The sequence below is a fragment of the Crocodylus siamensis genome, chromosome 2, assembly GCF_052110815.1.
Source record: "Crocodylus siamensis isolate JL-2025a chromosome 2, ASM5211081v1, whole genome shotgun sequence".
Lineage (NCBI taxonomy): Eukaryota > Metazoa > Chordata > Crocodylia > Crocodylidae > Crocodylus > Crocodylus siamensis.
In genome coordinates this window covers 21,922,253-21,934,438 of record NC_143396.1, presented here as the reverse complement: position 1 = coordinate 21,934,438, position 12,186 = coordinate 21,922,253, and positions in this window count along the sequence as shown.

Below are 12,186 nucleotides of genomic sequence, written 5' to 3'. Positions count from 1 at the left end.
TTTATTTAATGAAATTTAAATCCTATAATTACCATAATTAAGACACTCCTTTTAGATCAAATTAGAGCATCACTTGAAGTGAATGCTGCAGGCAATCTTCAGTAATGATTTTCTTGAATATGAATGATATGTACATTTCAATTTAAATTCCTCATTACGTCATTTTGAAGAACATATCTTTTTTATTTTTTAAACCTCAAGAAACAGGTGGAAAAAACATCAAAGAAAGTGGGAACATGTGTGTGTGTTGTGGAAGGACATCTTACAATAAGGGTTTTTTTAATATATATATATATTTTTTTTTAATCTCCACATACAATCCTTTATAATGATGGTACAGCTCTAATATAAATGTTCCTGATCCTTATTTGAGCCAACAGGATATTTGGAGGGAAACAATCAATGGCTCATTGGATTGTAAAACATGCCCATAAAATGGAAAAAACATTTGAGTCAGACATTCATTGGCATTCAAGGAAAAAAATGTTAGACTCCTGTTGTTAATTATTTACCAAGAAAATTTAAAAATGGTTTAAAGTAACTATTTTTTAATACAGAAAAGTTTTATTTCTTCTGCAGAAACAAAAGCTTTCCTACTTCATAGGTGAGCCATTAGGGTTCCTGATGTATGGTTTTACAGCACTATGAGGTTCTTGAATGACAGGTTCAGAAGAAGTTCAACATCTTATCATTAGGGGACACCAATAATTTCAAATATAACAGGTTAAGAAACTGAGATAAAAGTAATTGCATTCGGAGATCACCTGCTAGAACTATTGAAAAACATTGTTAACTACTAGAGAATAGGAATGGCACTGAATGAAAGTGGAAAGAGAAAGTAAAGTGTGTTGCCTGGTTGTAGATCGTATCTCCTAGTGGCTCCCACTCTTCCCCAAATTAGCGGTCAGGAATCAGAAACCAAATTACCAGATCCAAAGGGAAATCCAGGGGTAAATCACAGTCCAAGTCCAGATTCAGGAGCCAGAAAATAATGTCAAATCTAGGATGAGCCGGGAGACAGAGCCGAAGTCCAGATACGCCAGGAGGCATTGGCGACACATAGGGGGTGTGCATGGGTGCACATGCATCCCCTGAGATTGGCTGTGCACTGCTGATGCTGCTGGTGGTGCCTGTGGGCAGTCATCATTTGCCATCCCTCTCTCCCCCCACACCGTCGACACCACCGGCAATGTCTGCGGGCAGTCATTGCTGCTTGTACCACCATGGCCGCCGCCACCTGCGGGCGGTCGCCATGCCCCCCCATCCTCTGGGGGCACACAGTGTGCGTGCCAGGAGCTAAGAGCCAAAGTTAGGGTGAACCAAAAGTCAGAGACCAAGTTACCAGATCCAAGGAGAATATCCAAAAACCAGAGTCTAGGAACAGAGCCAAGCAGGGTTAGGAGTCAGGGAACCAGAAGTATAGGATCAGGGAGGCTTACCACAACAGACCTCCAGAAATACTGTTAGCTGGCCTGTAGTCAACTGCCGCTAGTGGGATTAAATGGGGAGTTTGATCTCCTCAGAAGCCAATCAGGTGGCCCTAATGGTGGCTAGCTGACTCACGGAATCATTAGCTGGGATAGGGCTGTGAGTAAAAGCCCTAGGCAGGTGTGGCCAACCAAGCAATTCATCCAGCTTCCACTGTTTGTTGGGGCCCCAGGCTGACACATTTAGAGGGTTAAGTTAGGCAAAATGGGCCGTGGCTACTTGAGATACTGACTGCACAGTAACTCGTTACTACAGCGCAGCAGCATCACATGGCACAAAGTGTGATGTGACACTACTGTGCAGTAGGAACAAGCTACTGTGCAGTCAGCATCACCAACGAGCCATTCAGGGATGCTACTGCACAGTAATGCCGGTTACTGCACTGTCATTTAGTACTTGTGAATGCAAGTAGTAAATGACTGCACAGTATCAACTGTGCAGTCAGCATGTCATGTAGACCCAGCCATGGATGCTGGAGGGCTAAGTTTAAGTTGTAGGTGTTCCATGAAAACATCCCTTTTAAAAATGATAGCCATATGCCAGTGACAAAGAAGCAACTGTCTGATGGCTAGATTCCTCCTTCCTTTGTTCAGTTATCAAGCGAATTTTTGCATTTATCACCTTCATCTGACTCAGAGCAGCATAGCCTATTTTCTCACATGCAACAAGCACCCTTTCCCCCAAAATCAGCCCCCCAAAATTGTGATGTATGTGTTAAGCAGGGAAGCTGATTTTCTGGCCAGAACCATAAGGCAACACAACTGCTGCATTTTTTGCAACATTTTATATATAGAATATTATACCTCAGGGCATGTTTCCTATGATATAACCTAATTTCTCAGAAGCAGGCATGCCCTGAGGAGTCTTATTCCTTACTTAGTGTACATCTGTCTTGTTACATGTTGCATGCTGAGCTGCTCAAATGTTGACTGGTGTTAGTGCTAGCTCAAGTTTGGAGCTGTCACACCTAAAAACTTTCTCTCATTGTCCCCCACCTGCACAGCTGTGATTTTCCACTAGTGGGCTGGTGAGCAGGGGTCTGCTTAGGAGCTAAAGCTGTGAGTTGCCACTATAGGGATGGTGAGCCAGGACAGACTTTTATCCCTGCTCTAGGTGGGGATGTGTGGGAGATGAATTGGAAGGAGTGGGAACATGAAGCTGGGAGGCAGTTAATGGGATGGGGTGGGTAATGAAATGGGAGGTGGAAAGGAAATGGTGGTGGGGAAGGATGATGAAATGAAGGAAGTCAACCACTGAAGGATAAAATGAAAAGAAATAAGGGAGGAATAAATTAAAGAAGGCCTCATGTTTTAATTAATTGGGATTTGGGATTAGGGTATGGGGGATGCTCATCATGCTTCCAGGAGTGGCTGGGAAGTGCGAGCAGTGAGGGATGATGCTTTTGGGGGAGCTACTGCCCCTATCCCTGGCAGGAAGCCCCAAGGACATAATCCAGGCCACCAGTCCTCCCCCCAGTCTCCAAGACCCCATTTCTGGACCCATCTGTACCATGTGACCTGGCTAGCTGGCACGTGCATTGTAAACTGTTTGCATGGGACTGCACCCCTGGGGTTAAGAGTGTCACTCCCTGAGGGGTGGGTGTCAGAACTGCCCCCCTAGGCTGTAGAGTTCAGTGGGTTGAAAGTTTGCCTACATAGAACAGGAGCATGGGGGAAAGGACTCTGCATCCTGGGATGCTGGAGGACTAACTTGGGTGGCTCATCTGCAGGGAGTGGCCAGACATTAATGGAATGCAAGCTGGGTAAAAGCAGGTAGCAGAAACTGCCCTGGAGTGGCATGATTTTAAGTAACCCAAAGTGTACTGAAAATAAGTTTCAGGTATTAATGTGTGGACAGCCATGGGGCCAAGAGCTCCAGGAGCCATCTAAAATTAAAGTGTAACAAAACCATAACACAGCCCATGGTTCTGAGACAAGACTTATCTTTCTGAGAGGAAAGAAAGATCTTCACTCCTACACATAGGATCCAGGTGACAGTCAGATACCAAATGGAATTCATCACTTGAAAAGAGCAATATCATCTTGTTGGGTTAAGCAGATGTCATTATTAGTTCCAGCAGCTGAGTTTCCTGCAGCTGCACTGGACATCAGGAAATGAAAATGCTGTTTAAAAAACTTCTGGGTATATTTTTTAACAGTAGGCCTGATTTTAAGAGGTTTGGAGTAACCATGACACCTGCTAGAGGTAAGGAGCTGTTTCTCACTGCAAGGCAGTTTCTCCTGCTCTTGAATCATTTTTGTGTCTCTCTTGCATTCAAATATCAACCAAATCAATGCCTACTTCTACCCCTACTCTCCTGTATATATATCCAAGGATTTTTGTTTTGCTGCAGCATTGCACTGGGTACATGCTAGGTTGCTTGGTCACAATGATCACTAGACTTCTTTTTAAAGTCGCTGCTTTCCAAGATACCATATGCCAGTCTATAGCATGGTTCACACAGGAGCACAACGGAGATGGTGCAACTCGGGCAGCAGCTGCTGCCACAGTGGTGGCTAATTACACTGCTACAATCAGTACAGCAGGAGCTCGCACTGCCCTGGGCATGGAGCTGGGCTGCTACACCTCTGAGTTCACATTTCTTGTTACTAGATAAAGCACTTTGCATTTGGCTCTATTAAAATCCATTTGGTTTGAATGAGTCTAACTTAACAAATGAACCACCTTGTTCTGTATGAACTGCCCTGTCCTCATCAGTATTTACCATTCTGCCAAGCTCTGCAAATTTTAACAACAGTTACTTTATATTTACTTCCAAATCATTGACAAAAGTGTTAAGTAGGATTGATTCTGCTATCAGTGAATTCTACTACCTATCGATTCTACTACTGCTTCTAGGATCGATTCTACCTCCACAGCAGAACGCCACCTTGAAACTCTTCCCATTCTCCACTGATTCTCCACTGATGGCTCCTTTTGGAGATCTGTCAGCTAGCCAGTTCTTAATCCACTTAACGTGTGCTTTATTGATGCTGTACAGTACTGATTTTTTAATAAGACTGTCATGCTGTACTAAGTCAAATGCCTTACAGAAGTCAAAGTGTATTACATCTACATGATTACCTTGATCAGCTAAGTTTTTAATCTCTTCAAAGAATAAAAACAGGTTTCCAAAGCGAGAACGAACTATTTTTCCATATAGTCATTTTGACTGACACTAGTTTTATTCCCATCTTTTAATTCTTTGTGAAATGAATCCTGTATCTTCCACATTTTCCAGCTTCAATTTTTCCTCTTCCTGGCCCCGATACCAAGTTAAGCAGCCTTTAGTAATACTCACCCCTGTTAGCTAAAAACTAGTACACCTCCATTCTTCTGGAAGTTCCTGTGGATTCCAAGATTTGTTAAAGAGGTACAGGAGTGACATTCCCTTTAACGATTCTTGGTATAAATTATTCAAAAGATTTGGGGTCAGTTCCTACCTCTACCCAAGTAGCATAACTAGGGTGGGGCAAGTGAGGCATTTGCCCCAGGCACTGAAAATGAGGGGGGTGCCAAGACCTACCCCCACCAGGAGTTGTTGGAGTAACAGGAGAAGCCCTGTGCTGCCCATGCCAGGCCACGGGTGCTATGCAGTACAGCTCTGCACCAAGGCATGTTTCTAGGGGGTGAGGAGCAAATGGAAAAGTGCTGAACTGCCCAGCCCCTGTAGCCCAGCGCAGACAGTGCAGGGCTTTCCCTGTCATGGCAAAGAGTCTGGTTGGGGGCACAAAGACTCTGGCAGTGCTCCCTCTCTCCTGGGAGCTTTTGCAGTGGTGGGGGAAGCCCTGTGCTGTCATTGATCAGCCACAGGAGCTGAGCCATGCCATGCAGGACCATAGTGAGAATGGTGTTTCCCTCACCTCTGAGAAACAGCTCTGCCCCTGCCGTGGGCACTCAGCGTGCTCACTGCGCCCCTGCTCTACTCCATGCTGGCTGCTACTTTCTCTGTGTCTCAGATTTCTGTAAGGCCATTCCTTTCTCCACTGTTTCATCCATACTAAGAATTCATACTCTACAAGGGCAAAGTTTCCCTCTTCGTCCTCTTTGCAGTGCTTTGAAGCTTATGGGTGCTACTGTGAAACAAATAATCACTGATACCTATGCACAAAAGAACAGTACACAACTAAAATTGCTTGTCATTAAGCTTTCATAGACTCTAGAGTAGAATTATAATGATTTTATGAGAATAAAATACGATACCTATGAAGAGAATTTGCAGCCACTGGAGTAGAAAAAAAATGGAGCTGAGGACAAAAACTTGTAATATTTGGCGGTCAGAAATGACTTATATGATTTTGCACAGTGATTAGATTAGTGTCATTATCCTAGTGTTTCCACGTTAAAAAAAATACGCCTGTCCCAAAGGTTGCATTGAGCTCATCTCAAGACCTAAGTGTTGAAGCAAAGACTCCTATATTGTATCGAGCCCTCAGTAAACTCAGTCATACAAAGGACTAACCAAATTAGAATGCAGTTGCAATGAATATTTTATACGATTTTTGGATGTACTCAGCTTAGCTTCTAGGCATTGTTAATAAACCTTTGGGGGTTACATTATTAAGATAGCACTATGGAGCAGCAGCAGCAGCACATAAAACATATGTAGCTTACAAGTACATGCAGCAACATTCCTGAACAACTTTGTATCCTGTTTTATTTCTCTAAAAAAATGTAAGCTTAACTCTACTAAGTATCTTCATAAGCATCAAGTAATTTCATAGAATAATAGAATCAATGAGTCGGAAGGGACCTGGACAGATCATCTAGTCCGACCCCCTGTGCTGCTGAGAGGGTCAGCCCCTAACCTATAGCCATAATGCTGGTTCCCTCTCCCCAGGTGCAGCACCCTGCACTTGTCCTTGTTGAACCGCATCCTGTTCAGATCCACCCACTTCTCCAACCTATCCAGGTCTGCCTGGATGCGGTCCCTGCCCGCCGGTGTATTCACTTTACCCCACAGCTTGGTGTCATCAGCAAACTTGAACAGGGTGCTCTCCACACCCTTGTCCAGGTTGCTAATGAAGATGTTGAACAGCACTGACCCAAGGACCGAGCCCAGGGGGACTCCGCTGCCCACACCCTCCCAGGTCGACATCGACCCATCCACCACCACCCTCTGGGTGCGCCCCTGGAGCCAGTTTGCCACCCATGTGACCGTGCATTCGTCAAGGCATTCTTTGGGGCTTAATTCTCATTTACACTTCTATACTTTTCTGTTGAAGAAAGGGCTGTCAAGTAGGTGTACATTATTTGCTTTGCCAGAGTGGAGGTGAGAATCAGGCCTGTTTGTGTCTAAGTTTAGAATCTCTGAGAAAGTATGGGTTCAAATACATGACTATCACATGTGTGTTGCTTCTCTGTGGTATACTAGAGTGATCCAGGGGTAGTGTAGACATTCCCAAACTCACTTGCAATATCATGCTAATTACAGAGTCAAGGTCAAACATAGGACTAGAAAGCTTTGATTCACACCTGTGTGAACTAACTAGTAGGAAATTCTTCTTCCAAGTCACAAAGGTATTTTGCTGACATGTACCGTCTATTTAAAAAAGGCTCGTTATTTCTGCAGCACATGAGTGAGAGTCAGTCAAACTGCTAGAATCCCTTACAACCTCTATAGTGCTTCGAGCAGCACATTACACCTTATATACTAGGGCCGTGTGAAACAGCAGTGTTCCACTTTGACATCCGTTTCAATGGGACAGTTTCGTTTCGAGTTTTTTGTTTCGATTCGAAAACACTGGGTTTGCTTTTCTGCTACATCCACACAGACTTCACAGTGGAGATGGGGCCTTCCAAGGAGCTGATTGCAGCTCTCTGTCTCTCAGTAACCCAGTACTAAATCTTCAGGGAGATGTTTCAGCTCACAGAGCCGATGGAAGACCTCCTCCAGGAAAGCGTCTCCGTTTCCCTCTCCCTCTCCTTTTCTCCTTACCTACACCTCCTTCATGAATCCTACTACACTTCTTGCTGCCTTCTCTCCCCTACAGTGAGTAATTCCAACCAGTGTTAAGCTCACTTTGCATAGCTGATATTGCCCCTCGCATCCAAATGCCTGACTGAGGGTAGAAACTCTCCTTCTACTTAAAAATAGAAAGTGCACTTAAAACACTGGTCAAACACTGCATTTTACTCCACATTTAATTGTAAGAAAAATCAATGTTTATAGTTATGTGTATGCTTAAGTATTTTACTAGTTCAGAGCTAGAAGCATAGTGATGATCAGTTATGAAGACATCCTAGTCAGGGATACCAGAGGTAATTCCAAAAATAACAGTCCTTAAGCAAATTTTCAGTTTTCACTGTTGTAACCTTATTCACAGAATATTGATGAGAGAGAAGAATCTAGTCCCTATTATAGCAAAGGCCCTTTAAATTAGCAGTCAATCTATATCCAGTTTTCAAAGGAATTACATTTTCTCCCGATATTTAGAAAAAAACCTGGCACCTTTGCTGACCAAATATATCCTGTCACTGAATGTGACAGGATATTTGTCAATTGACAATTTGTCATCTCTCGGGTTAGTTTGTATGAAAGAAAGACAGCTCAAACAAAGACAATGCTGTGTTTGCAATGAATAGATATTTGCTCTATCATCTCTTTGAACCTTTCTCCTTTCTCATTTCTCTCACCATGCCCATCTGCCTGGTGCACATCAGAAGTCCCTGGTAAATGCAAGGCAAGATCACCTCAAGAAATAAAATATTTTCTAAAAAATAAAAAGTTGAAAATGTCCTCATGACAGATTAAGATGTGTTTCATAAATTTAATTGTCTGTATTTCAAGAATATATATGTACACTGAGATGTCAGGGTTGATAGGTGAAAAACGTGCTTGTTATTTAAAATAATAATTCCGTCTATTAATCCCATATGATGTTTTGGGGAGTAGCAATCTGTGACCAAACGCCACCACGCCATCAGAAGTGTTGACGGAGTGGGGGAGAGGATGCTGAGCAGTGACCTCTCACAGGTGCCACCAGCAGCATCGGTGATGGCCAATCTCAGCGGGTGCACATGCACCCCTTATGCATCGCGAATGCATACAATTGTTCCATCATAAGTGCAGGACTTTGTATGTGTCCTTATTGAACCTCATGAGATTTCTCTTGGTCCAATCCTACAATTTGTCAAGATCTCTCTAAACCCTAGCCCTACCCCTCCAGCATACCTGTTACTCCCCACAGCTTGGTATCATCTGCGAACTTTCTGAGGATGCATTATATCCCACCTTCCAGATCACTGATAACGATATTCAATAAAACTGTCCCCTGAACCATCTCCTGGGGCACTCTACTTGAGACCAGCTGCCAACTAGACATCAAATCATTGGTCACTACCCTGTTGAACCCAATGATCCAACCAGTTTTCTATCCAACTTTTACTTCCTTAGCTTTCTTGCAAGAATGTTTTGGGAGACCATATCAAAAGCCTTGCTAATGTCAAGGTACATCATATCTACTTCTCTTTCTGCATCCACAGAGACAATCATCTCCTCATAGAAGGCAGTCGGGTTGATCAGGCATGACTTGCCTTCATGAACCCATGCTGACTGTTCCTAATCACCACCTTCTCCTCCAAATGCTTAGAAACAGATTTCTTGAGGACATGCTTCATGATTTTTCCAGGGACTGAGGTGATATTGACCAGTCTGTAGTTTCCTGGATCCTCCTTCTTCCCTTTCTTAAAGGTGGGCACTAAGTTTGCCCTTTTCCAATCATCCAGGACTTCTCTTGATCACCCAAGTTTTCCAAGATAATGGCCAGTGGCTCTGCAATCACATCAGCCAACTCCTTCAGCATCCTCGGATTAATTGCATCCAGCCCCAAGGATCTGTACACATCCAGCTTCCTTAATAGTCCCTAGCCTGTTCTTTCACCACTGTTGGCTGCTCACTGCCTCCCCAAACTGTGCTGCCAGATGCAGTAGTCTGGGAACTGATCTTGCCTGTGATGAATGAAGTTTAAAAAAGGATTGAGTACTTCAAACTTTTCTGCATCATCTGCACTAGGTTGCCTCCCCCATTCAGTAAGGGACCGACATTTTCCCTGATCTTCCTTTTGTTGCTAACGTACTTGTAGAAACCCTTCTTGATACCTTTCACAACCCTTGCTAGCTACAACTCCAACTATGCTTTGGTCTTCCTGATATCATCCCTGCATGCCTAAGCAATACTCTTATATTTCCCCTAGTCCCCTCTCACTGTCATTAATATGTGCTGTTTTAGTGAATGAACATTTATTTGGATTGTTTATTACTTATTATTCATGCCCATTAATATTTTTAGGTTTAACACAAACCTATAAAATCACACATTCATGTCAAAATAGCAAAATGGCCAGACTATATGTATTACTTTGTATATCTGCTGCAGATTTCAGTGTGCAAATTAGTGAGTGTTTCCAACAATGAAACCATAGTGCCAGAAGTATTATAAATATTGGAGTAGGGAACATATTTCTGTGCAATTGTACAGTTCCTAGCTCAGTAAAACCCATATCTAGGACTGGGGCTCCTTTCTACTACATATTCCAAATTATTATTATTCTTATTATCAGTAATAATTACATGACCATTAAACATTTCATTATAATTAATAACAACAGTAATAATAGCACCTGCTTAATGAGTAGCAGATCTCATTGTAGGTACAAGTATAAAGTTTAAGAATCTAACATAAAATGAAAAAGACATGAATATTCCTGAAACTTATAGTCCACTACTAAATCTTCCCTAAATATATTTGATAGCATAATGTAGACAATTTAATCCTTTGATGAAGCTATGCACTTTATAATATACTGTTTTACATCAAAAAACTAATTAAATCCCTAGTCGCACAAGTGGGGCACAAAGTACATGATTAAAATAACCACCGTACTTGAATGCTCTGCTGGGTCAAGACTGCAAAGTAGTACCACTGTCAATCTTAATCATCTTTCATGGATCATAAAGAAGTAAGGCTGGCATTGTGAACAGAGATTCTTGTTATGATGTATAATTTTCTGTCTTATGCAAACTTTCCATAGCAAATGCTCATAAGAGCATCTAAATGGAGCTGATTTGCTTGCAAACTACATTCAGATAATTTACAGAGGATCTTAGCATTTTTCAGTTAACAAAAAAAAATATTTAAAACATTCCTAACAAGTTAACCTCTTCCCCCCCTTCAAAACCTCTTGATTACTAGTCAAGCCTGCAGGTAAAAACTTAAACTTTAAGTGGTTGATCCGGTAACGTAATCTGTCATTCTATATCCATTAACCTCTGTTTCTGCTTTTGCACAGACAAGATTTGCTACAGATCACTGGTTCAAACAAGAAGTCTAAATGAAGTACCTCAAATTAAGTTTGAATTGATTTACATCCTGAACCAATGAACCAGCAAATTTTCTTGTGTGCGCTTGTGTGTGCAGAACTAAAATACTTGTAGGAGACACTGTCATCCTGGCAATTAAGGGCATCAGATGGGGGGTAGGGTGGGGAGACTAGTTTCCTACTTTTTCATCTTGTTTTGTGGGCAATATAGATGGTTAGCATTTCCCCAACAAATCTTTCCCCAACTGCCTAAAACTCTAAGTAAACCAGGTGAATGAAAGAAATTTAGAAGGGAACATTTAGAAAATCTAGGTTCAGAAAACAAGCATCTGGTTTTAATATTTTTAGGGGACCAACTTTCTGTTTAATCCATTTATTTTTTGTCATATTTTTAAATCATTTACTTTCCATGCTAATTGTTGAAGAAATCAGTGCAAATCATTCAAAAGTGAACAGGCAGAGGGAGATGTACTACAATACACATAAAATAGATAAAAATAGAAAACCAAAAAACATTTATCTAATTGCCTTGAATGCCTTTTCAGATCCTTTTGGGAGAATCTGTTCCTCCTATTTAACAGTACAACAAAATCTGTTAGTATTTGAGCATTTTGTTCTAATAATGGAAAATGGAACAGAGGGAGGGTTGTAGAGGTTTTCATGGTGCTAGGGGAGACTAATGTGTGTGTGTCTACACACACACAAACACACACACGTGTATATGTCTTCTGTAGAGATTATATACTGCATAGGAACAGAGTGCTTAATTGAAAAGATAACAAATGATGAAGCAGCTGTTAAGTATGGCACAAAAAGTTGCTCCAAGCAGTTAAGGATGATCATTGTGATGAAAATAGCTTTTTGACAAGCTTAGCATTCCTGTGACAATAATTAAGAATCAGGTTTCCACCAAAAGGCTTTATAGCCAGAAGGGGTTGTAAATCAATGGGCAACGTTTTTATCTCAGGATGAAAATTAATTATTCAGTGTCGAACATGCTTTCTCACACTTAACTGCTTGTAATATCCCTTTATTCTTTATTTGAATTTAATTCATGTATTGTTCTTCAGGGGAGGTGTTTGTCTCAAATGTTTTCCTTTTGTTAAAATTTACTATAAGGAAACACGACAATATTGTGTGGTGGTAAAATTAAAGTGAATTTCAGATTGCTTTGGTCAGGTGATTGTTAGCCAATAAATACCTATTGACAAGGTGTGGATATAAGCATCTGTATTGCAACTTTTGTTCATGTACAAGTATATAAAGAATCAAACTGAATAATATATGCAAGGAAGAGTCCAATTTTCAAAAGAACTTATCGTTGCTGTAACTTTGCTTGTTCTGAAGCTAATGGAAGAGCTTTCATTGAATTCAGTCT